At 45.0% G+C, this 27,841-nt stretch overlaps 1 protein-coding gene across 1 annotated transcript in view; it reads left to right on the plus strand.

The window, feature by feature from the left end:
• The first annotated feature begins 978 nt into the window (after positions 1-978).
• The window catches only part of CPQ (carboxypeptidase Q), a 537,382-nt gene continuing 510,519 nt past the window's right edge, over positions 979-27,841 (plus strand). The window contains exon 1 of the mRNA XM_040432637.1: positions 979-1,090. The gene's annotated coding sequence lies outside the window, so the exon portion shown is untranslated. The remainder of the gene's footprint in view (positions 1,091-27,841) is intronic.

Here is a 27,841-nt window from a genome sequence, read left to right on the forward strand (position 1 = left end):
TATTTTGTAGAAATGCCTATTTTATTCTAGTTTGCGGACAAGGATAGGCATTATTAGAATGGATCTGCAAAAAAAAACGGATCCGCAAAAAAAAGGATGCCATACGGAACGTCATCCGCAATTTGCGGACGGCAAAACACATACGGTCGTGTGCATGTAGCCTTATAGACTTCATTGGGATGTGTTTGGTTCTCATCATGGACCAAAGCAGTGTAGGTCTTTGTGATTTTTTCACTGACCCGCGGTCAGTAAAAAATCTACTGATATGTGAACACATTAAAATCAATGGCTACGTTTGCAGTCCGGCATTTCCAAGGTTGAAAGCTTTTTTCACAACATCACAGCAGGTGGGTGAGATCTGTTAAAGGGGGTTGTGTCATTTCAGACAATGGGGGCAGATCGCTAGACTCTGCCCCCATTGTCTGATAGGTGCGGGTCCCACACAATTGGGGAGATCAAAGGAAAGCAAAGGGAAAGTGACTTAGTTGCCCATAGCAACCAATCAGATCAATCCTTTCATTTTCCAAAGGAACTCGGAAATATGAAAAGTGGAATCTGATTGGTTGCTATGGGCAACTAAGCCAGTTTTACTTTGCACCAGTTTTGTTAAATGTACCCCAACCACACTTGTCAGCTAGGTGCTTTTGAACGGTGAGACTCTGGATCGTACCATTTTATCACAGGGGTGTTCAAAGAAAATAGAATGAATGTTTAACAAAAATAAAATTAAAACAATTCTATTATTTCTCACACTCAAAAACATAACACCGTCTACTCTGTATACCAGTGAGCCACTATTATTAAGCACTTCATTTGACTGAAACATACACCCTCCCCCCCCCCAACTCGTGCTGTTTCAGGAAGTAAATCAGCCAGTTTTGAAGTAAAAGGGAGATACCTTTGTATACTGATGCAGCAAGCAAGTGTCTTCAGCATTGTGTTTTGAAAGCTGAAGTGTCAGCCATTTTCCTGGAGTCCAAAACGTATCGGAGGAGCAGTCTGCAAAAGCTCTCGGCAGTGGAGACAGGAGAGTTGCGCAGTGTTCGGCCTCTTGTGGCAGAGGGACGCTTGAATGCATCTTTGATAGTTGGTAAGTTTCTGGGGTGAACTGGTTGTAGGTTTTGTTATGATTGCTGTGGGGGGCAGGGTTCCTTCTGGAACTTGTGATCAATTGCCTATATTCATTTTAAAGTATGAGCTTACATAGTGTGTGGGGAAGATTTGCTTTCACTTGTGTATGCATAGACTCCCCTGAAATGTCTGAGATAATACAATAATGCCTGAAAGTAAAATATGGCTAACATTGGCTTAAAGGGGTAATCCAGCTTCAGAACGTTATCGATAGGGGATCTGTTAGATCCATGGAGATCCCTACCAATCACGAGAACGGGGATACTGTGCCCCCTCCCCCAAATTAAAGGAGCGACGGTCGAGGATGTGCCCGACTGCTCCATTTTAAAGGGAGTCTTTCACCTAAACTGACCATTATACAACACTAACACCATGATCTGCATTATAGTCCCCATATTGGAATGCTTCTTACCATATAGCTGTCCGTTGCTTATTTTCGCTAAAAAACACTTTTATTCCATATGTTAATTAGCTTCTGAAGGTGCCCAGGGGCGGCGTTCATGCGGCTGGTGCCCAGGCCCCTTGTTGCTTTTCATATGAAACCCCTCCCCTTTCACCCCTCTGGCCCGCCCTAGGTTCTTCAGAAATCCAGCGCCGTTCATAAGATTCGCCGCGCCTGCGCACTTTATTCCCCATTATGGGCAGAGGCACAAGGCCGGCTAGTGTTTTTTAGCGACGGACAGCTATACGGTAAGTAGCATTCCAATATGGGGACTATAATGCAGATCATGGTGTTAGTGTTCTATAATGGTCAGTTTAGGTGAAAGACTCCCTTTAATCTCTACTCCGCTACTTGCAGGATCGGAAGTCTTACGTGTCATCTACATGCTAATCAATGGCCTCAGAAGTGACATATTCAGGACCGCTACCACCGCTGAGGCCGTCTCACCGGCCAAGCTGGTAATTTAGTGCCACTGCCGATGCAGGTAATTTTTTTTTCTACCGGAAAATAATAATTGCCGGTATTTTTCTATAACGGGGGTAGGCAACCTCTGGCACTCCAGCTGCTGTGAAACTACAACTCCCAGCAGGAATTGTAGTTTCACAACAGCTGGAGTGCCAAAGGTTGCTGATCCCTGTTCTATAAGGACTGTTACTAATTAGTGCTTCCATTGTGGAGCGCTCATTAGCACAGCCTTTAATTCCCACTGCCCTCTTTTGTGTTAAGAAGAAAAAAAAATAAACTCCCCTCCTCCATTTGCTTGAGTCGCGGCGAACACTGGCTGCTGACTGGATGTGCAGGACAGGACCTGCGAGACGTCATCACATGGAGTGCAGGTCCTGTCCTGAGCTTCCAGTCAGCAGCCAGTGTTCGCCGCGACTCTAGCGAATAGAGGAGGCAAGTTTTTTTGTTTTTTTTGCATAGAGAAGGGGGGGGGGGGGCACTAATGGAGGCATAACTATTACTGGAGGGGGGGCACTTATGGGGACATTACTATTACTGGGGGGGCACTTATGGGGGAATTACTGTTACTGGGGGGCACAAATGGGTGCATTACTATTACTGGGGGCATTAATATTATTTGGGGTCACTAATGGGAGCATTATTAATTCTGGGGGGCACTAATGGAGGCATTACTATTACTGGGGGCACTAATGGGGACATTATAAATTCTGGGGGGCACTAATGGCGGCATTAATACTGTGAGCCACATTATGACATAGCGACTTAACAACCTTTGGGATGTGGCTTAACTTGTCCGGTATTGTTTGTTGGCAAGCAGATGGCACTTCAGCTTCATCTGGGAGCTCAGTGCTGGACCTGGACAGGAGAGACTTTTTTTAAATTGTATTTTTTTACTTTTGACATCTCAATAAGGTTCCTCCATCTTGGCGAACTCCTCTTGACCATCGCTTCATTCAAATGGGGGACATGGGTCCCCTGTTCTCATGTCCGGTGGGCGTCCCAATAGATAGAAAATAATGCGTTGTAACCGGAAGACCCCTGTAAAAGCCTATTTCACATGAGCGTGTGCGGAGTGACGAGTCTACTGAAGTCAGGCCAGGCAAACCTCGGTCCAGGAAATATGGCCGTCACACAGTCTTCTTTTCCTAGACTGCAAAGTGGTCATTGATACACTCTGATCTATAATCGTCAATCCTGTGGCCACACATTGCTGCTGATAATCGCACAAACGATCCTCTAACCTTAATGCCGGCGTCCACCATATTGCGATACGACGTTGCGACACCCCGATCTTGGAACTAAAGTCCGTCAGATTTATATGCTTTGTAGTTCACTTCATTCTCGTGATCCACCTTTACCCCCCCCCATTCTTGTGATTGCAGCGGGCCCCAGCGGATGGACCCTTGGCTCTCAGACACTTATCTACTATCCTGTGGAGAGGGAATAAGTGTAATAGTCGGATAACCGATAAAGGGGCTTTCCAGGCTCCACATATTTTCTGCAGCCTCTGACGGCCAGAAGGACATCTCCATTCAAAGTGTAGTGGCCGTGCCAGGTAACTGCAGCTCAGGGTCCATTCACTCAGTTGGGGGGTAATTTACTAACTCAAAACTGGCATTAAAAAAAAAAGTCACAAGACCCGACTTTGTGACTTTATAACGCCCGTGTGACAATATAATCCGCCGCTAAGTCCCTGGCCGTACTCACCTAAACTGATCCCCCGCCGCTGCCCCAGTTGCTTCTGAATTTCAGTTCCTGAAAATGAAAATGCAGTACATTTGAATGGCTTTGATTTTTTTTTTTCCAAGATTAAACCATTAGTTGTGTAAAGTAGCCTACTACAAAAAAGCCGTATCATCCAAAGATGGTTGCAGCTCTAGTGATGATGTGACATGGGCTACGTGGCCGCAGTCTCTATTAGACTGTAACATTAGGCGCTCATGAGAGATGATCACAGGGTCTGTTACGAGGAAACATCACATTGCTTTCATTTCCCCGAGCCTCGCTCTCAAGAATTCTCTCTAATGAAAGTCTGAATGCCCTTATTTTCATGTGAAAGAAGTTGTGGTTTGCAGCTAATGAGGCCTTATTGCAATCATGTGGTGCAAACGCGTTTTGAGAGCAATAGTCATAATGGTCTATTCAGGAAAAATACTTTCAGACAAAAATTTCAAGAACAATTTGGCAGATGAGCTTAAACGCGGTCCTCAGAGCTCCTCTTTGTCTATTGTCGATTTGGCAATTTGCTTTAAGATCCCATCTGCTTTCTTACTAGAGCTTGAAATTCCACCTAGTATATCTTCCAACCAAGACTATAACATTCTGTAGGCTGAAATTTTAGAAGCCAGTACGGACGATACAAAAGTAGAATCCCGGACACCTTCTGTTTGTAGCTGTTAGAGGATAAAAGTTATTGAACCCCCTAAAGGGGTTTGTGCTGTCCAAGCCATGCATTCAATTAAAAGTCATTATTGTATTAGAGGGTAACTGAGTTTTCAACTGTTTATCAAAAAAATCCATCTCCTGGCTGGGGACGTAGTTTGGATTATGTCCGAGCCTTCCCAAGCACTCAGATGCTGTGGTTTTGGCTGTTAAAGGGTAACTCTCATATATTTTTTTATTTTTTTTTGCTAGTTTATTAGAGGTAGGCATGTATTGCTGAGTTAGGCTACTTTCACACTGGCGTTTTGGGCGGATCCGTCATGGATCTGCAAAAACGGATCCGTTACAATAATACAACTGCATGCATCTGTCATGAACGGATCCGTTTGTATTATCTGTAACATAGCCAAGACAGACCCGTCATGAACTCTATTGAAAGTCAATGGAGGACGGATCCGTTTACTATTGTGCCAGATTGTGTCAGAGAAAATGGATCCGTCCCCATTGACTTACATTGTGTGCCAGAACGCATCCGTTTGGGACAATTTTGTCAAGGGGACAGCAAAACGCTGCAGGCAACGTTTTGGTGTCCGCCTCCAGAGCGGAATGGAGACGGAACGGAGGCAAACTGATGCATTCTGAGCGGATCCTTTTCCATTCAGAATGCATTAGGGCAAAACTAATCAGTTTTGGACCACTTGTGAGAGCCCATGACGGATCTCACAAACGGAAAGCCAAAACGCCAGTGTGAAAGTAGCCTTGGTCTGTCAATGATTGTCAAAAGATCTGTAATTAGCTTATAATAACAGCTTTCATTAATGTCCTCTGTCCCTTTCCACTGCTCCTTTAAAAGACAGTTGCTATGGCTTGTCTGTCTCTGGCTAAGAAGACAGGAGGACGGAGGGGCGGTCCTCCACACTGCATGCCTGCATTAGGCATCAGAGTGAGGAGGCGTGTCTCTCAGTAATCCAATCTGATTGGCTGGCAGGGAGCTGCTGGCTACAGCAAGTGTGTATGGGAAGTGAGGGAAAGCAGTTTTGGCCTCAGAGAACTGGCAGAGGAGCCATCTTGAGAAGGTCCTCATATTGTAAATGTTTAAACAGCCGTAACTAAGGGAGAAACTCAAGGAAAACAGTGGTATGTGAAGAAACTAAAGATTGCTTTATGCATAATGCTGCTGCAGCTGTAACATGTGCTGAAATAGATTTTTTGATGAAAACATAACAGTTACCCTTTAATTGCTCTGCTGTTGTAAAGCAGCATTGTGCTGTTCTCTCAGAGCTGCTGGGCGTGTCCACATGCAGGCAGTCTGCCAGTACTATACTGGTCTAGACTTCCCTTTGCAAACTTGTAACCAGACTGAGGAAAGCAGAGAGAGACTCCCAGGCACACATGGCTCATAGTGCATTTCTTCCCTCCAGTGCCTTTCAAAGTTATGATTAGCTTAAAGGGGTCTTCGGAGATTTTTATACTGATGACCTATCCTCTGGATAGGTCATCAGTAATTTATCGGCAGGGTTCCGGGGTGTCGGACCCCACCGATTTGAGAAGACTCCTGTGAGCGCCGCAGCCTTCTCTCTGCTTTTCCTCGGCCGTGAGGCGAAACGTTCATCGGTCACGTGGTCTAGGAGCAGCTCATCCCCATTCAAGTGAATGGGGAGGAGTTCAATACCAAGCACAGCCGCTATACAATGTATGGCACTGCTTGGTGAGCAGAGAGAAGGCCGCAGTGCTCACCGGAGCACTGGTGCCTTCCCAAAACAGTTTGATCGGCGGGGGTCCCGGGTGTTGGAATCCAACCGACCAGATACTGATGACCTACCCAGAATATAGGTCATCAGTATAAAAGTCTCGGAAAACCCTTTTAAGTGATCATCCTTATTTTGGTGTGTGTGAGGCTGGGGACACAATAGCATACTCGAGGGAGGGATTCTAAATGTTAGGGATCAGTTTATTTCTTCTCTCCAGTGTCTGAGATGATTAGGAGTTGACCGCCTTCCAGCCCTAAGCGCTTGATGGAGGAGGGGCCCCTGCACATAAGCAGAATCTCACTGAGCTCAGGAGCAAGCCAATGAAGAAAGACATATCCACTTGAGTCCATCTAGCTCTCTCTCTGCTGCTAAGGACATAATTCACTTAGAAACAGTGAGAGGACAGCAAAATTGCTAGAAGGGATTTTAAAAACGTTTTTAGAGTGAATAATGTAAAAATGTTTAAAGCATAAGTTTGTATAATGGCCATGCTTCTTTGTACAATCATAACTGTGAAGTAACAGTTTTTTTTTTAGGCTTCCCTGATGTCTTTTTCAGCCTAATTTATTCCCCTAATTAGCTGCACAGCTAGATGCATTTCTCTCATAAGCAGGGTTCTGTCTCCTTTCTGTGGAATCTGCCAGCACAGTACTTCTCTGACATCCTTTCTCTTACTTCCCACTATGTTTGTTCTCAGCCCCGGTGCTTACAGAACAGATAAGGGGGGATCACACTTACAGAAAGGCAAGATGCTCCTGTAATCTTCAGAAGCAGTGTATAAGCAGTTCTTTTATCAGGCTCAGGATCTCAGCTGCTCTGACACCTCCCACCTTGTCTCTCAAATCTTCTGTATCTCTGTTACTAGGTATGGATCTTGCCTGACAACAGACAGTGGACTTCAAATTAGGTAGAACTGAGAATTCTAGTGGCCATGACTTTACAACTTTTTTACAGGTGGATGCAGGCATATTTTTTTTTTATGAAGTGATTTAGAAATTGTCTAGTTACACTATTCTCTATTAAATGAAATAAAATCCTGTGAAAGTACAGTGACTGTTGCATTAAAGTAATTTGCACATTTGTTGAGGTTCACCTAAAGTGACCATTGAGAATACGTTGTTTGAAAAGATAGTGGCCATTGTTATAGTTGCTTTCCACTGTACTTAGTGTTATTTGCTGCCATCTAGTGGCCATTGTTATATTTGGTTTTATGAAGTTATCTATAGTTGTAATTCATTATGTCAGTTTGTAACCCCTCCTCTTCTGTGAGCTCATATCCTATGTCCTGCAGTCTTTTCCTGTTTGTCAGACATGCATCACATTGCTGGAGAGAGTATTTTCCTTTGACTTCTATCATCATCATTTCTCAAAGTACATTGCATCAGGTCTGGCTTCAGGTTCACATGGGCCCTTGGGCGATAAAGCCTAAGTGGGCCCCTTTGTGGCATTTTTCACAACAGACACGGCATTGAAGCTGCATGTGTTATAGATGTTGCCAAATACAATAGACAGAACATGCTACAGAGCGGATATATGTGAATCAATCCTTATACCCCTACTTTTTAATCCCTCAGGTCTACTCAGTATTCCATTTTTACTGTACACCCTCTAAAGAGAAACAGACATTGAATATGAAAATACATTTCAATATGAACGCTGATAGCACTATGCTGCTGCCTGCCCCTGTGCCCCCAATGCCCAATAAATATCAATGTGATGATATTTTAATTTGGAGCACAGCAGGGCAGGCTGCAGCAGACTAGGGTTGTCACAATACCAAAATTTTGATTCGATTTCTATACCGTAAAAAGGTATTGCGATACTCGATACCACGCGAAAAAAAAATAAAACACTAAAAAAGCCGCGTGTATACCTCATTTTATGGAATGTCCGGCCCATAATCGAACAGTCCTATCTTATTTTTTGGGGGGACAAGTTGAGTAAAAAGAAAAAAATGTCGAATCACGCGTTTCTTTTATTTAATAACTATTTCCCCCTTAGGACCTTACACTCTCCCTGCTGCCCTATGCCTAGTACACACAGCAGCAGGGAGATTACCATGGCAGCCAGGGCTTCAGTAGCATCCTGGCTGCCATGGTAACCGATGGAGCCCCAGGATTACACAGCTGCCATCAGAAGCTGCCACTGCCACCAATTAGGAAGCAGGGAGGTAACCCTGTGGCCACTGCCACCAATGATTTTAATACTGGGAGGGGTTGGGGGGGCACTGCGCCACCAATGATTTTAATACTGGGGGGGCAGGTTGGGTGCCGCACAGCCCCACCAATGACTTTAATACTGGGAGGGGGGGCGCGGAGGCAAACTGCGCCACCAAAGTTTTTAATACTGGGGTGGGAGGGGGGAGGGTGCACTGCGCCACCAATGATAATTAACCTTTAATACAGATACAGGAGGCGGGTGCGGCAGAGTCACATAGCCGGCACCCGACCTCTGACAGGGAGCTGCGATTAGCGACAGTTAACCCCTCGGGTGCTGCACCTAAAGAGTTAACTGCTGCTGATCGCAGCTCCCTGTCAGAGGTCGGGTGCCGGCTATGTGATTCTGCCGCACCCGCCTCCTGTATCTGTATTAAAGGTTAATTATCATTGGTGGCACAGTTGCCACAGCCCCTCCCCTCCTCCGCCCACTCTCTTCTCATTGGTGGAGCGCTGAGAGCAGCACGCTCCACGTTCCTCGATACTAGGCAGGGACAGGGTGATATTTAAAGGGACCACAACTGCTGGAGTGGGCCCCCTAAGGAACAGTAGGCTATACCGGGTGCTGACTCCAGCCCTACATTGCATCTCCCTCACTGAAATTCTGCATATGACTGATGTCGCTTGTACAGGAGATTGTCACTCCCCCTCATCAGAGACTTCTCTTACGTACATCGATGGCAGAATAGGGTTGTAAATAGAAATACTGACCTCCATAAAACTAAAATATATAAATCAATCACTCTCAGTCTGTGCAAAATCATCAGTATTTATTGTTAACCAGCATTTCAGAATGTAAAATTTATTCAGTAAAGATGTGCAGCTTAAGGTTCAGACTCTGAATCAGTCTACCACAGTGGGAAATCCCAGCACAATCTGAAGCAACAGCTGTGTTGAAATATTATCAGCCTGTGTTTTCTATGAAATTCCTGTTCAGCTGCATATTGTGGTTGGAATCAATTGAATGCACAGTAGCATGGAATAAACAGGCTAAACTCACTTATTACAGTTTCCAGCTATAAAAGATTCTTTTTTTTTTTGGTTGACAGTTTTTTGCTAATTTGTTCCTTCCTAAGAATGACAAATCCTGATGTGAGTAGTTAGCACTAGTGTTGAGCAAACTTGTGTTTTAAGTTCGGTGTCTAAAGTTCGGGTTATCGAAGAATCTCGTTATGGATTCCGCTACCACGGACCATAACGGAATTTAGAATCCATAACGAGATTCTTCGATAACCTGAACCCGAACTTTAGACGCCGAACTTAAAACACAAGTTCGCTCAACACTAGTTCGCACCGCTCTCTCCCAGGATGCATCTGAGGCTCTTCAGCTGTTGAAAAACTACAATCCTCTTATCATGTACTGACAGCCACAGGTTATGGGACATTGGAACAGAACACCAGCTGTAAATCGCAGGTCATTTATTGAACAAAAGCTATAATAACATTTTAGTTCCTAGGAGCCTTCCTCAACCCTCACAGATGGATGTTTACTTACATATGGAAAGGAGAATATGAGGCTATCGAGAGAACAAAGGCCCGGATGTGCTGACATCCAGCATGGACAATCCTAGTTTACCTCCAGCAGCAGATGTCCGAGACAGTAGTGCTACAGTACCTCCATATATATTACATTGTTGTAGAATCCCTCTGATAAAAATTGTGTGGCTAGATTGACATACACTGTATTGAAGGACATGCTTATCTTAGAGAGCAAGCGAGCTGAGTGACCAGCAGTGTTGAGCGCGAATATTCGAATAACGAATTTTATTTGCGAATATCGGCACTTCAAGAATTCGCGAATATTTAAAATATATTGCTATATATTCGTTATATCGAATATTCATCATTTTTTCCATCTGAACACATGATTCCTCCCTGCTTCTTGCTTGTTGGCCAATTACGTCATTGGCCCACAAGCAAGAAGCGGGTAGGAATCATGTGTTCACTTCAGATGGAAAAAAATGAAGAATATTCTAAAAAACGAATATATAGCACTATATTGAATATAGTGCTATATATTCGTTTTTTAGAATATTCGTCATTTTTTTCCATCTGAAGTCATGATTCCTCCCTGCTTAAGTCGTGTTCAGATGGAAAAAATAACGAATATTCGTAAAAACGAATATATAGCACTATATTCTATAGTACTATATATTCGTTTTTGAACGAATATCTGAATTCGCAAATATATGACGAATAGTCTACAAAATATTTAGCATAATAACACGAATTTGAATATGACCCCTGCCACTCATCACTAGTGACCAGGTGCCTAGAGGCTTCAACAAAATGGCTGGTAATATTTGCAGCTTCCCATTTTTAGTTACAGTAGGAATTGCACTGTTGTGTAAACTACCCAGGATACCACTGAAGTCCGCTTTCACATTTTGCACATAAATGAGACTAATGGAACCAAACGGTCCTGCGTGGAGGACTTTTTTGTCCCCTCCTTTCGATGGAATCTGCAACGAAGGCCCATCCTTCGTAGACGCTAACATGATGACGGCTTCTACGAAGAGTGATCTTGAAAAGCGTTGAGAGGAAGCTTTTCTTGTCTGTATGATATTGAACTTAGGCTACTTTCACATTAGCGTTTTTTGCGGATCCATCATAGATCTGCAAAAACGCTTCCGTTACAATAATACACCCACATGCATCCGTCATGAACAGATCCAGTTGTATTGTGTCTTATATAGCCATGACTGATCCGTCTTTAGCACCATTGAAAGTCAATGGGGGACGGATCAGTTTTCTATTGTCAGAGAAAATGGATCCGTCCCCGTTGATTGACACTGTGTGTCAGGACGGATCTGTCTTGCTCCACACCACATCGTGGACAGAAAAACGCTGCTTGTCGCGTTATTCTGTCTGCGATGGGAGAGCAGCCAAACGTAACGGAATGCATTTTGGTGCATTCCATTTTGTTCAGTTCAGTTTTGTCCCTATTGACAATGAATGGGGACAAAACTGAAACGTTTTCTTCCGCTATTGAGATCCTATGACGGATCTCAATAGCGGAATTGAAAACACTAATGTAAAAGTAGCCTTAAAGGGAATCTGTCACCAGTTTTTTACTGTCCTATCTGAGGGCAGCATAATCTGGTGACGGAGACCCTGAGTAAGATGCTGGGTCTCTCTCTTCAATTGCTAAACTATGATCGGTATTAACAGGGTTGTCTAAGATATTAAAGGGGTCGGCCCATCTCACACACTGGTGGCATATCACTAGGATATGTCCCCAGTGTCTGATAGGTGCGGGTCCCACCTCTGGGACCAGCACCTATGTCTAAAAAGGAGTCCGACAAGAGACGGAGGAGTGGACTGCACATGCACGGCCGGCCTCCATTAATTTCTATGGGAGTGTCAAAAATAGTCGCTCAAGTCCCATTGACCTGAATGGTAAGCACACCGTGCAAGCGCATCCACCGCTCCATTCACTTTTATGGGGCTGACGGACATAGCCAAGCCAGCGCTCGGCTATTTTCGGCAGTCCCATAGAAATGAATGGAGGGCAGCCACGCATGTGCGGGCTCCAATTTAGAGATGGGTGCGGGTCCCCAAGGTGAGACCCACACCTATCAGACATTGGGGACATATCGATAGGAAATGACAAAACCCCTTTAATATTGGTGGCCTATCCTCAGGATAGGCCATCAATATCTGATCAGCGGGATGCTGACACCTAGCACACCTGCCAATTAGGTGTTCTGGTGCCGGGACTGCACAGCTCTGTCCGCTGTCTACTGGACGGAGCTGGTTACTGCTGCACTTCAATGGAAAAAGCACTGGAGTAATCATCTCCATCCATCACACAGTGGACAGATCTGTGTAATTCCGGCACCGGAGCTACTGCAGAACAACTGATGTGAGATGGTGCTGGTTGTTATGCCCTCCGCGATCAGATATTGATGGCCTATCCTGAGTGGGTTCTGTCTAATCCTTAATTTCCCCTCTGATGGTGCTGCAGGAAATTTTAAAACCTACCACCAAATTATAGCTGATTGCCAAAGGTCCCAGCTTGGGGAATAGTTTGTGGTCAGCATACTCTGAGGGGACCCATCTGACAAGTAGGGATTGTCCAAAGCAGAGGACTCCTTTAATTGTATTAGGAAGGTTATTAGTTTATGGGAGGTTTCTCCAGCACTGTACCTCTGATGGTTTTTCCTGGGCTACTGCAAAGGGTTCATAATCAGTGATAGGTCTTTGTACACTTAATGATTTGAGGTATATTACATGTTATGCTTTAATTATTTAACCTTTAGGACACTTTCAGATGAGAGTGTCCAGTGTGGAAAACAGGCTCCGTGTGGGAGCTTGATTTCCCGTTATGGACACTGCTCATTTCACAGGACTAGGCGGCATTGTACTGATTTATAATGCTGTGCGTCTCTGCCCGACCTGGCATCTACTGAATTGTACTGACATGAAGCCTTCAGTATAATTTAGTAGTTGGAAAGTCTGGCAGAGACACACAGTGTTATACAAACCGGATTCCAAAAAAGTTGGGACACTATACAAATCGTGAATAAAAACTGAATGCAATGATGTGGAGGTGCCAACTTCTAATATTTTATTCAGAATAGAACATAAATCACGGAACAAAAGTTTAAACTGAGAAAATGTACCATTTTAGGGGAAAAATATGTTGAATCAGAATTTCATGGTGTCAACAAATCCCCAAAAAGTTGGGACAAGGCCATTTTCACCACTGTGTGGCATCTCCCTTTCTTCTTACAACACTCAACAGACGTCTGGGGACCGAGGAGACCAGTTTCTCAAGTTTAGAAATAGGAATGCTCTCCCATTCTTGTCTAATACAGGCCTCTAACTGTTCAATCGTCTTGGGCCTTCTTTGGTGCACCTTCCTCTTTATGATGCGCCAAATGTTCTCTATAGGTAAAAGATCTGGACTGCAGACTGGCCATTTCAGTACCCGGATCCTTCTCCTACGCAGCCATGATGTTGTGATTGATGCAGAATGTGGTCTGGCATTATCTTGTTGAAAAATGCAGGGTCTTCCCTGAAAGAGATGACGTCTGGATGGGAGCATATGTTGTTCTAGAACCTGAATATATTTTTCTGCATTGATGGTGCCTTTCCAGACATGCAAGCTGCCCATGCCACACGCACTCATGCAACCCCATACCATCAGAGATGCAGGCTTCTGAACTGAGCGTTGATAACAACTTGGGTTGTCCTTGTCCTCTTTGGTCCGGATGACATGGCGTCCCAGATTTCCAAAAATAACTTCAAATCGTGACTCGTCTGACCACAGAACAGTCTTCCATTTTGCCACACTCCATTTTAAATGATCCCTGGCCCAGTGAAAACGCCTGAGCTTGTGGATCTTGCTTAGAAATGGCTTCTTCTTTGCACTGTAGAGTTTCAGCTGGCAACGGCGGATGGCACGGTGGATTGTGTTCACTGACAATGGTTTCTGGAAGTATTCCTGAGCCCATTCTGTGATTTCCTTTACAGTAGCATTCCTGTTTGTGGTGCAGTGTCGTTTAAGGGCCCGGAGATCACGGGCATCCAGTATGGTTTTACGGCCTTGACCCTTACGCACAGAGATTGTTCCAGATTCTCTGAATCTTCGGATGATGTTATGCACAGTTGATGATGATAGATGCAAAGTCTTTGCAATTTTTCGCTGGGTAACACCTTTCTGATATTGCTCCACTATCTTTCTGTGCAACATTGTGGGAATTGGTGATCCTCTACCCATCTTGGCTTCTGAGAGACACTGCCACTCTGAGAAGCTCTTTTTATACCCAATCATGTTGCCAATTGACCTAATTAGTGTTAATTGGTCTTCCAGCTCTTCGTTATGCTCAAATTTACTTTTTCCAGCCTCTTATTGCTACTTGTCCCAACTTTTTGGGGATTTGTTGACACCGTGAAAATTGGAATCAACGTATTTTTCCTTTAAAATGATACATTTACTCGGATTAAACGTTTGATCTGTCATCTACGTTCTATTACAAATAAAATATTGACATTTGCCATCTCCACATCATTGCATTCAGTTTTTATTCACAATTTGTTTAGTGTCCCAACTTTTTTGGAATCCGGTTTGTATATCATTATAATGCCGCCCGGTCCTGTTAAAGGAAATCACGCTTCCACACTGGACACGCTCATCTGAAAGTGCTCTTAGTATATGCTCACATATCGAATTAAAATCCGCAGTAGAAATCTGGAGTGCGTCAAATCCACAAAAAATAAGTACAGATTTTTGTGGCGGCTCAAAAAGTCTTCGCATATAAATCCCGTTTCATGCGTTTGGGGTTGTGGACATGCATGGAATGTGGATGTTGGTCGTATTTGAAGCTTATAACAGCACGTAATCTGCACTGAAATCGGTGTCAAATTCAAATCTGACACATTTGAACATAGTCTTACAGCTTTTTTTTTTTTACGTACACCTTTGGGTTGTTCAGATAGCACTGGATAATCCTTTTCCAAGGCTTCCTGAATGCATTAGCGGATTACTGGCTGCCATCCTGGAGATCGCTGTTTCGTTAGCAGTAAAGCAAAACCTGGAGTTTAGATTCCTCTGCCACGTCATATTAGCAAGGTGCTCTATGTTACCTGATACCTGATGGTTCAATGTAAGTTCTTCTAAGGTAAACCTATACTTTAATTAAAACCGGGTTATTTTACAGTCCTATGACTCTGTTCTGCACTGCAGGGCGGCTCTTGAGGTCTAGTGTTTTTGCTGTCATGCTCTTTCAAGTGGGTTCATGGGCAGACAAGTGTCCAAGAAGAAGTAACCACTACCCACTGCCCCGTCCACTCCTATATATTCTCTCCATGTTAAACCAGCAGGTTTGTGAGTGAATGGCGGCACTGCTTCAGTGTGTTACTTAGCGGTTGGTAAGTGATAAAAACCTTTGTATCTTGTTTAAAAATGGATAGGTTAATTGGGCCGGGTGTTCCGGCCAGCAGGTCTGGCATACAACTGCGTGCATATTTGCCGGGTAGCAGCCAGATCTCTGCTGGTCCCCATTATAGTGAATGGGTTTCGGTGGGAAGGTGGTAGTATCCGGCAATTTCGTATCTGAGGAACTCCAAGAATATCGGAATAGCCTGCCGGAGTTCCCTGCCGCGGATGTGAAACTAGCCTTAGGGCACCTTCACACACGGCAGATTTTGTGGCAGAAAATTCCACGACTGAAAATCTGTTCCATTCATTTGAATGGGGAAAAAAGCACATGGAATGCAAGCCCCATTAAGGTGAATTGAACTGATTTTCAGTTGCAGAATTTTCTGCCACAAAATCTGCCGCGTTTGAAGGCGTCGTTAGAGATATCGCAATGTCCTACAAGTCATTGGTGTTTCTTGTGCAGATTAGTGAGGGTTTATTCACTCTTGATGCTTAGGAGCCTCTCGGCAGTAGGAAGCAAGAAGATTGCCTAAACCGCTAACCAAAACTGGATTTTCATTGTTACTTGAAATTATTTTTTATGCTCTACCTTACTTTTCGCCTACTTAGTAATTTATACTTGATTTGCGTAACTATCCACTGGGCACGTAGGTTGCACAAAATTTTGTCCTGGAGAGTGAAAATTCTCTTAGTATTTTTGATGAGTATTTTCAGTCAAGGAAAGGTACGGTACCCGGCTGTGTTTTTTTTTTTTTTCTGGCTATGACTTTTTTTTTTTTTCTACTGATGTAGCAGTATGAGGGCTTGCTTTTTGCAGGGTGAAATTTATTTTTTGGTGACACCAATTAGAGGTGCATGTAACTTATTAACTTTTATTTTCTTTTTTCCTTCTTCGGGTTGATAATGAGAAACAAAAGCAGCCATTGCTTTTGCACTTTTACTTTACGATGTTCACTGTGCGGCATAACTAGCATGTTACAGTTAGGGTCCATTCACACATCCGTTTTTTCTTTCCTGATCTGTTCCGTTTTTTCTAGAACAGATCGGGACCCATTCATTTTCAATGGGTCCTGGAAAAAAACGGACAGCACAATGTGTGCTGTCCGTTTCCGTTGTTCCGTTCCGCATGTCCGTTTAAATATAAAACATGTCCTATTCTTTTCCTGAAAAATCGGATCCTGGTACAATACAAAGTCAATGGATCCGCAAAAAACGGATGACATACGGATGTCATTCCGTATGTCATCCGTTTTATACGGAATCCGTTCCTGGAAATTACATTTTAATTTTTTTATTTTTTTTTTAAAGAAATCCAAACAACTTTATTTGCTTATTGAAATTTATACATGTTTCCGTTTTTTGCGGATCCGCAAAAAAACGGATGACATACGGATGACATACGGAAACATTTTCAGGAACAACGGATCCGCAAAAAACGGACAGAAAATCGGATTATAGAAAAATACTGACATGTGAATGTAGCCTTATTCTGTCGGTCAGTAAGATCACGGCGATACCAAATATGCATAGTTTTATGTATTTTTTTATTTTTTTTTACAACTTTTGCACAATAACACCTCGTTATGTCGCTGCATTCGAAGAACCAGATCATATTCATTTTTGCGTTGTTTTAGCCGTATGAGGGCTTCTTTTTTTTGTGGGCGAGATGTAGTTTTCATTGGTACGGTATACCATTTTTTGGGGTACCTAGGTCTTTATTAATATTTATTATTTTTTGGGGGTGGGGGTAATAGGAAAAAACTTGTGTATTTTTTATTTTTTTTTCATTTTCTTCATGGGGCAGTTTAAATGTTGGGGGTCATTTACAAAGTGCACCCCATCAGTTTTAGGGGTAAAAGAAAGTCACAAGACCCTGTTTTTGTGCTGCGCTCGCCCCATGGGGTGTCAAAGGAGCAGTGGGGATGTGGCAAGACCAGGGCCAGGACATCGGCCCTGACAAATTTACTTACGTTTATGTCTGAAAATAGGCTTAAAGAATCAGTAAAAACTACTCCAGTCAAGGGAGAATAAAAGTAATAGATTTCCGATACGTAAATATCTGATATCTATAAGTATCTGATCGTTGAGGGTCCAACTCTCGGGCCCCCCGCCAATCAGCTGTTTGAAAAGGCAGCAGTGCTCACCGTCGCACCACAGCCGTCTTTCACCAAGCACAGTGCTGTACATTGTATAGGGAAAGCTGCGAGTGCCGCTGCCTTCTCTCAGCTTTCCCTAGGCCAAGTGATGACGCATTCATTGGTCACATTGCCTAGGCGCAGCTCAGCCACATAGAAGTGAATGAGGCTGAGCTGTGATGCCAAGCACAACCGCTATACAATGTACGGCGCTGTGCTTGGTGAGCTGAGAGAGGGCCGTGGCACTACGGTGAGCACTGCTGCCTTCTCAAACAGCTGATTGACGGGTGTCCTGGGTGTCAGACGGTCAGACCCCCACCAATCGGATACTGGTGTCCTATTCAGAAAACCCTTTTAAGCATACCTGAGGTTAAAGGGGTTTTACGATCCTCCGAATAGGTCATCAGCAGGGGCGTAGCTATATGGGGTGCAGAGGTAGCAGTCGCTACCGGGCCCAGGAGCCTGAGGGGGCCCAAAGACCCTTGGGCCACATAAGAAGACACCGATATTATAGGAAGTGCATGCTGGTCAAGTTACACCTCGGGTTGGAGGGAAGGGGTTAGGTCAAGAATTTGACATGGGAGGAGTGCTGTTTCAATTTTTGCCTCAGGGAGCACAAAGGCTATGTGTTTCCCTGCTCCTGGCCACAAAGCACTGAGGGAAGGGGGGCCCAAGCCGAACTCTCACACCAGGGCCCATGAGCCTTCAGCTACGCCCCTGGTCATCAGTATCTGATCGGTGGTGGTCCGACAGCCCCTTTAAAGTGAGTCTTTTGGGTATAAAATAATTCAGCCTCATATCTTTATATCTATCACATTTACATGTTATCTACAGATGGGATGAATTGATTTGTTCAACTTCACCTGTGAGGGGCTGTACCCAGAGGTGAAAAAGTGCCCACCTGCAATTTGATGGCCTGGGCCGGACATCTAGCTTGGCCTTGTCAACCTTCTACCTACCTGCGTAGAAGTGTCGATTTTGCTTCGGGTGCAGCAAGCTGCTTGTGCGCTGCTACCCGGCAACCAAAAGAGCGCTTCTATGCTTGTACCACTACTCCGAGCAGCATCGCAGGTAGAAGATTGACAAGGCCAAGCTAGATGTCCGGCCCTGTCAATCGTACTGCAGGTGGGCGCTTCTTCACCTCTGGGGACAGCCCCTTGCTGGTGAAGAACCCTGGTTAATGAGCCAAATCGATTTGTCTCCTCTCTAATCTTTTATTTGTTTTTATTGTTCTATACTTTAGTTAGTTATTTTCTACCATGTTGATTCTTCTGGCTGAGAGCAGTCCCATGAGGGTTGTAGTCCCACAACATCTTGAGAGCTTGGAGGCTGCTGTAGTTTGATCTACGCCTTCCCATATCTAGACATGGCTCTCTTCATTATTCATTTACAAGTAATTTCCTGCTGTATGATCAGACATTGCCAGTAATAACTACAAGAAGCCGGTGAATCAGAGAGACAAATGTGACTGTGACTCAAAGTAGATCCGTCCTCCTTCAGCGAGAACAGAAGACGTCGCCTTATAACGTCCTTCATGCCAAGTCTGTTGTTCTCAGAGCCCCCCCCCCCCCTCTTTGCTCTTGCAGGACCCCATGTGCTTGTGGGGAATTCTGTGTGTGCAGACGCTTATCTCCTTCCCCGCAGCAGCAGCGTCACACGGTGCCAGCGAAGTTATGTGCCTTGTATCTGCATTTGTTTTATTGACATTACATTTTGTGATTTTAGTCTTCGCTCCGAGTTCATATCTTACCAGCGCAGACTCGGAGGTTGACAGCCCCCGAATTCCCACGTAAAGACGCTAACCCAGTTTCTGTGGGAAACAATAAAACAAACAGCTCATATAGGAGATGCTTAGTAATGGAGGGATTACACTAAGTAATGCCCAGCACTTGCTGAGAACTGCGACTAACACCAGTTTACGGTGTAGGGCATTTGTACATCTCTTACTTTCATTGTTTTTATATTCTTAAAGGGAACCTGTCACCGGGAAAAGGCGGCATTTTATGCAGCAAACTGCAATTCAAAACCCACTTATTTTATCGCAAAGTGCCAACACGAAAAATTACCCTGAATACTACAGTCCAATATAGTATATCTTCCATGTACTTTATCATCTAGTTATAATAGCCTGACTGAATTCAATGCACTGCCCGTGCTGTTCATAGTGCGCCCTGCACTGATGAATGGCAGGAAAAGTAAAGGCATACTGGTACACCATAGACATTTTCCAGGGTGCAGGTGCCCCCAGAGAAAGCGCTCTTAGTGCCACCTCTGGCACCCGTGCCATAGGTTCGCCACAACAGCTGAGCAGATTGATATATGGTTTCATAGGAAAAGATTCAGCAAAGTTTGTAATTCATTGAAGTCTCTTCTCTTTCTGTACTTAGGAGTCACGTGGGCAGTCCTAATCGGTGATCGACAGTCTTCCCTGTATAAGTGTGTAAATACAGATAGCTGTCAGTCACTGATAAGACCGCCCACCTGACTCATAAGCAGGGATTTCTATGAATTAGTTACAAATTTTGCTGAATCCTAGAAAACCATATATCAATCTGGTCAGCTCCTTCTGGTCTACAACACGCTGCCTGCAGATTGCAATGGATTTTCGTGGTGGCAGGTTCCTCTTAAGAGATGTCTAGACACTTTTTTGAACTTTTTAGAACTGCATATACTTCCTCCATAGTGATGTATAGTAACATAGTACATAAGGCCGAAAAAAGACATTTCTCCATCCAGTTCGGCCTGTTATCCTGCAAGTTGATACAGAGGAAGGCAAAAAAATACCCCTGTGAGGTAGAAGCCAATTTTCCCCACTTTAGGGGAATAAAAAATTCCTTCCAGACTGCAATCAGGCAATCAGAATAACTCCCTGGCTCAACGACCCCTCTCTAGTAGCTATAGCCTGTAATATTATTACACTCCAGAAATACAGGTTCTTCTCAGAAAATTAGCATATTGTGATAAAGTTCATTATTTTCTGTAATGTACTTATAAACATTAGACTTTCATATATTTTAGATTCATTACACACAACTGAAGTAGTTCAAGCCTTTTCTTGTTTTAATATTGATGATTTTGGCATACAGCTCATGAAAACCCAAAATTCCTATCTCAAAAAATTAGCATATTTCATCCGACCAATAAAAGAAAAGTGTTTTTAATACAAAAAAAGTCAACCTTCAAATAATTAAGTTCAGTTATGCACTCAATACTTGGTCGGGAATCCTTTTGCAGAAATGACTGCTTCAATGCGGCGTGGCATGGAGGCAATCAGCCTGTGGCACTGCTGAGATATTATGGAGGCCCAGGATAGCGGCCTTAAGCTCATCCAGAGTGTTGGGTCTTGCGTCTCTCAACTTTCTCTTCCCAATATTCCACAGATTCTCTATGGGGTTCAGATCAGGAGAGTTGGCAGGCCAATTGAGCACAGTAATACCATGGTCAGTAAACCATTTACCAGTGGTTTTGGCACTGTGAGCAGGTGCCAAGTCGTGCTGAAAAATGAAATCTTCATCTCCATAAATCTTTTCAGCAGATGGAAGCATGAAGGGCTCCAAAATCTCCTGATAGCTAGCTGCATTGACCCTGCCCTTGATAAAACACAGTGGACCAACACCAGCAGCTGACATGGCACCCCAGACCATCACTGACTGTGGGTACTTGACACTGGACTTCAGGAATTTTGGCATTTCCCTCTCCCCAGTCTTCCTCCAGACTCTGGCACCTTGATTTCCGAATGACATGCAAAATTTGCTTTCATCCGAAAAAAGTACTTTGGACCACTGAGCAACAGTCCAGTGCTGCTTCTCTGTAGCCCAGGTCAGGCGCTTCTGCCGCTGTTTCTGGTTCAAAAGTGGCTTGACCTGGGGAATGCGGCACCTGTAGCCCATTTCCTGCACACGCCTGTACACGGTGGCTCTGGATGTTTCTACTCCAGACTCAGTCCACTGCTTCCGCAGGTCCCCCAAGGTCTGGAATCGGTCCTTCTCCACAATCTCTTCCTCAGGGTCCGGTCACCTCTTCTCGTTGTGCAGCGTTTTCTGCCACACTTTTTCCTTCCCACAGACTTCCCACTGAGGTGCCTTGATACAGCACTCTAAGAACAGCCTATTCGTTCAGAAATTTCTTTCTGTGTCTTACCCTCTTGCTTGAGGGTGTCAATGATGGCCTTCTGGACAGCAGTCAGGTCGGCAGTCTTACCCATGATTGCGGTTTTGAGTAATGAACCAGACTGGGAGTTTTTAAAAGCCTCAGGAATCTTTTGCAGGTGTTTAGAGTTAATTAGTTGATTCAGATGATCAGGTTAATAGCTCGTTTAGAGAACCTTTTCATGATATGCTAATTTTTTGAAATAGGAATTTGGGGTTTTCATGAGCTGTATGCCAAAATCATCAATATTAAAACAAGAAAAGGCTTGAACTACTTCAGTTGTGTGTAATGAATCTAAAATATATGAAAGTCTAATGTTTATCAGTACATTACAGAAAATAATGAACTTTATCACAATATGCTAATTTTCTGAGAATAACCTGTACATCCAGGCTCCTCTTGAATTCCTTTATTGTACTCACCATCACCACCTCCTCAGGCAGAGAGTTCCATAGTCTCACTGCTCTTACCGTAAAGAATCCTCTTCTATGTTTGTGTACAAACCTTCTTTCCTCCAGACGCAGAGGATGTCCCCTCGTCACAGTCACAGTCCTGGGGATAAATAGATGATGGGATAGATCTCTGTACTGACCCCTGATATATTTATACATATTAATTAGATCTCCCCTCAGTCGTCTTTTTTCTAAAGTGAATAACCCTAATTTTGATAATCTTTCAGGGTACTGTGGTTGCCCTATTCCAGTTATTACTTTAGTTGCCCTCCTCTGGACCCTCTCCAGCTCTGCTATGTCTGCCTTGTTCACAGGAGCCCAGAACTGTACACAGTACTCCAGCAGTGTGGGAGATTGGGTTTGATAGCTGCTTGAATGACTTATCCTGCATCCAGCTTTCCGGGACTCTTACATATTGATGATCCATCCATAAAATGGAGCATCAATATCAGATCAGTGGTAGTCTGACTTCTGGCACCCTGTCCGATCAGGTGTTTGAGGAGGCCACAGTGCTTGGACAAGCTCTGCAGACCCTTCTTCGAGACGTTTCATCGGTCACGTGGTCTTTCTGCAGCCTAGTCCCATTCAAGTGAATGGGACTGACGTGCAATACCGCTGCTACAGCCACTTCACAATGTAAGGTGCTGTTCCTGGAATATAATGGATAGCTTACAATGCATTACCGATGCAGAGGAAATCTTATTTTTCCTTTTCATCCTCCACGACGGCATACCATGAGAGATGACCCTCCTCCAACCAGGTAGGGACAGGAAGTTTAAAAGTAGGCCCCCCTCCATCTCATTTTTAGTGTCAAATGCCATGAGAGGCCATCTCTCATGGCATTTGCTATGGGACCACTCAAGAGGGCAGTGCTGGGTGGAGGTGAAGAAAAGAAGAAAATCTGCTCACCTGCATGGAGGCAGACAGCAGCCCCAACCCCTATCTAGGGTATCTGGTGCTGCGGGAGTGGAAGCGGTTCTCTCCTTCCTGCAGGCGCGGCAGGAAGGCCCATGCAGCACCGAACACTCAGGGAGTCCCTCCGGTTGAGACGTGAAGCTCCCCCTGCCATCCTCTAGGGTTCAGTATTAAAACACAAGAAAAACTGTACACATATTATATTGCTCTAATCATACTGACCCAGAAAATGAAGGTACAGTAGGTGAACCCGATTTTGTGTCAATCTCGCCCTCTTTCTCGGCGAGATTGAGCACCTACGAGCCCCATCGCGGGAGCCAGCGCCGAGCTGGCTTGCCGCGATGGAGACAGAGCCGTCATAGAAGCGACGGGAGATCCGACTTGGATTCCCGCCAATTCTACACGTGTGCGGCGTTTGTTATGAATCCTGAGGGGGAAGTCCCCGCCGGATTTTAAATAAAAATCCGGCCTGGGTCCCCCCCTCAGGAGCATACCGGGCCCTTAGGTCTGTTATGGGTTGTAAGGAGAGCCCCCCCTACGCCGAAAAAAACAGCGTAGGGGTCCCCCTACAATCCATACCAGACCCGTATCCAAAGCCCCCCCCCCGGCCAGCCGGGAGGGGGGGGGGGACGGGGGGGCGCCCCCCCCCCCCCCCTCCTGAGCCGTACCAGGCTGCATGCCCTCAACATGGGGGGGTTGGGTGCTCTGGGGCAGGGGGGCGCACTGCGGCCCCCCCACCTCAGAGCACCCTGTCCCCATGTTGATGAGGACAGGGCCCCTTCCCGACAACCCTGGCCGCTGGTTGTCGGGGTATGCGGGCGGGAGGCTTATCGGAATCTGGGAGCCCCCTTTAATAAGGGGGCCCCCAGATACCGGCCCCCCACCCTAAGTGAATGAGTATGGGGTACATCGTACCCCTACCCATTCACCTGCAAGAAAAGTGGTAAAAACACAAATAAACCACACAGTGTATTAAAATATTTTATTTTTCTGCTCCGGAGGCCGCCCCCTGTCTTCTTTATTAGCTCTTTTACCAGGGGGGGCTCTTCTTCTTCCGCTATCCCGACGGGTCTTCTCCGCTATCCGGGGGTCTTCTCAACTCTCCGGGGTTCTCCTTCTGTCTTCTCCGCTATCCGGGGGGGTCTTCTCAACTCTCCGGGGTTCTCCTTCTGTCTTCTCCGCTATCCGGGGGGGTCTTCTCAACTCTCCGGGGTTCTCCTTCTGTCTTCTCCTTCTGTCTTGTTGACTCGGCGCACCCCGGTTCTTCGACTCGCGGATCTCCCAGATTCCGATAAGCCTCCCGCCCGCATACCCCGACAACCAACGGCCAGGGTTGTCGGGAAGGGGCCCTGTCCTCATCAACATGGGGACAGGGTGCTCTGAGGTGGGGGGGGCCGCAGTGCGCCCCCTGCCCCAGAGCACCCAACCCCCCCATGTTGAGGGCATGCAGCCTGGTACGGCTCAGGAGGGGGGGGGGGGGGGGCGCTCGCTCGTCCCCACTCCCTTCCTGGCTGGCCGGGTAGCGTGCTTTGGATACGGGTCTGGTATGGATTGTAGGGGGACCCCTACGCCGTTTTTTTTCGGCGTAGGGGGGGCTCTCCTTACAACCCATAACAGACCTAAGGGCCCGGTATGCTCCTGAGGGGGGGACCCAGGCCGGATTTTTATTTAAAATCCGGCGGGGACTTCCCCCTCAGGATTCATAACAAACGCCGCACACGTGTAGAATTGGCGGGAATCCAAGTCGGATCTCCCGTCGCTTCTATGACGCGCTTGCTGGGATGTGCTGTCACTATTCCAGTGAGTGCGAGATCTCGGCACCATGTTGCCGAGTATCAGCGCGACGCTGTCGTGCTAAAAGCACAATCTCACAAACACCTACTGTAGGTGTCAGTTTTATTGAATAGGGAAAGCTGTAAAAACGTAATCCATAAAACTATGGTGGAATCATATTTTCTTTTTCCAATTCCACCCCATTTGAAAATTTCTTTCCAGCGTCCCACTACATTGCATACAATATTAAGCTGTGACGCAAAAAATAAACCCTCATATGTGAACAGAAAACTAAAAAAAAGTTATGACTCCAGGAAGGCAGGGAGCGAAAAACAAAAACAGAAAATCTTTTCAGCAGATGGAAGCATGAAGGGCTCCAAAATCTCCTGATAGCTAGCTGCATTGACCCTGCCCTTGATAAAACACAGTGGACCAACACCAGCAGCTGACATGGCACCCCAGACCATCACTGACTGTGGGTACTTGACACTGGACTTTAGGAATTTTGGCATTTCCCTCTCCCCAGTCTTCCTCCAGACTCTGGCACCTTGATTTCCGAATGACATGCAAAATTTGCTTTCATCCGAAAAAAGTACTTTGGACCACTGAGCAACAGTCCAGTGCTGCTTCTCTGTAGCCAAGGTCAGGCGCTTCTGCCGCTGTTTCTGGTTCAAAAGTGGCTTGACCTGGGGAATGCGGCACCTGTAGCCCATTTCCTGCACACGCCTGTACACGGTGGCTCTGGATGTTTCTACTCCAGACTCAGTCCACTGCTTCCGCAGGTCCCCCAAGGTCTGGAATCGGTTCTTCTCCACAATCTTCCTCAGGGTCCGGTCACCTCTTCTCGTTGTGCAGCGTTTTCTGCCACACTTTTTCCTTCCCACAGACTTCCCACTGAGGTGTCAAATGCCATGAGAGGCCATCTCTCATGGCATTTGCTATGGGACCACTCAGAGGGCAGTGCTGGGTGGAGGTGAAGAAAATCTGCTCACCTGCATGGAGGCAGACAGCAGCCCCAACCCCTATCTAGGGTACCTGGTGCTGCGGGAGCAGAAGCGGTTCTCTCCTTCCTGCAGGCGCGGCAGGAAGTCCCATGCAGCACCGAACACTCAGGGAGTCCCTCCGGTTGAGACGTGAAGCTCCCCCTGCCATCCTCTAGGGTTCAGTATTAAAACACAAGAAAACCTGTACACATATTATATTGCTCTAATCATACTGACCCAGAAAATGAAGGTAGGTGTCAGTTTTATTGAATAGGGAAAGCTGTAAAAACATAATCCATAAAACTATGGTGGAATCATATTTTCTTTTTCCAATTCCACCCCATTTGAAATTTCTTTCCAGCGTCCCACTACATTGCATACAATATTAAGCTGTGACGCAAAAAATAAACCCTCATATGTGAACAGAAAACAAAAAAAAAGTTATGACTCCAGGAAGGCAGGGAGCGAAAAACAAAAACAGAAAATGGTCTGGGGCTGAAACGGTTAAACAGACTCTTTTGTTATAGACTCATACATCCCGTTTTAGATTAGTTTAATATATTGCGCCAGAATGATTTCTTCATACTAATGAAGGTTATTACAAAGAAAGTATTTTTACTTGTAGCCTTTTGTACGACTATTGGTGAGAATTCTCATATTGGGCAATGCACGGACTGGAATTGATAAAAAGGAAACCTAGGAAGAATTGTATATGAGGAGAATCACTCCCATTGTTGTAAGTACATTGACGTGTAGGCCTGTTCATGGTTAAGATTACTAAAGCAAAATGGACTGAAACACCGTTTTTTATACCTTTTTGACATACACAGGATTTACTTTTCGTAGCACCACACTTTTTCCCCTTTATAAAAAAAAAAGACAGAGACTTAAAGGGGTTGTTCACCCCGGGGACCTTTTCTACAGACCCATCAGTGCGGCCAGACTCACAGCGGTAATCATACTTACCTGATCCCCGCTACTGGGTTCCTCCTCCATTGCTCCCCCACCGCCTCTGCAGGTTTCAGATCTCCCTGCGTCAACATTCGGTAACCCATGTGTCAGTTGACCCAGTGACCTGTCAGGCCAGATTCTGACGTGGGGAGTCCCGGGACCTGTAGAGCCAGTGGGGCAGGGATGGAGCTGGAACCCAGTGTTGGGGATCATGTGATTATGATTGCCACCGCAGGTCCAGAAACACTGGGTGGTGGTCTGTAGAAAAGGTCCCTAGGGGTGAACAACCACATTAAAGGGGTTATGCCAAGGCTGATGTAAAAATTTAAATCAGACATCATATAGTACATGACAATCTCTTTCTAACAAAGCTACAGTCAGCCCTGTACCTCACATATTACCAGCATATGTGCTGTGATAATATCTTCATACAGTGGTGAGCATTATTGCAAATATAAAATAATAGCATCATATGTACCTATATAGTAGCACCTAAATAGACCCATACAGTGCACACACAAGACGATAAATTATCTACAGAACAGCCACAATTATATGTATGTACTATGTATCTGTACAGTCAGTAGTGCCCACATAATAGAGCCTCTCGTAGTTATAGGCACAGTGCTCCTGCAATTGCCCCACCCAAAGTGGCCCCATAATTATTCCAGCAAAAGTTCCCCTGTCAGTGCTACAACATAGGGCCGTTTTGTATACATTCCCTTGGTGTCAAGTGTAAAGTGAAGCCGTCACATTGACGCTGCAGTCTGACCTGTGTGCAGAATGTTGTATAGAGACTATTAATGTATCATTTAAAAAGAAAATCTGGATAATTTTAATTGTAGGAATCACTGAAGACCACTACTTTAAAACATAACCTTTAATATCTAGTTTAATACCAATAACCCAAATATATATACAATAAGGTAAAAAAATAGTAATATTCAAAAATAAAGCAAAAATTGTCAATATATTCCGTTATCATATGGTTGTAGGTGGGTCTAATAAACCAACAATTTGCATAGAGTGTGGGGCGATGTTCCTATATTTAAGGCCCTGCTTACCAACGGAATAGCCGCCCTGATAGGGGCGATCTCGTGTCTCCTGCTGACCCTAGGGTGTCCTTGACAATGGGATAAATTCCAACATAATAAGTTGGTGGCCAGGATATCTATATTCCTACACTAATATAAGTTACCGGAAAAAATAA

The sequence above is a fragment of the Bufo bufo genome, chromosome 5, assembly GCF_905171765.1.
Source record: "Bufo bufo chromosome 5, aBufBuf1.1, whole genome shotgun sequence".
In the NCBI taxonomy this organism is placed as follows: domain Eukaryota; kingdom Metazoa; phylum Chordata; class Amphibia; order Anura; family Bufonidae; genus Bufo; species Bufo bufo.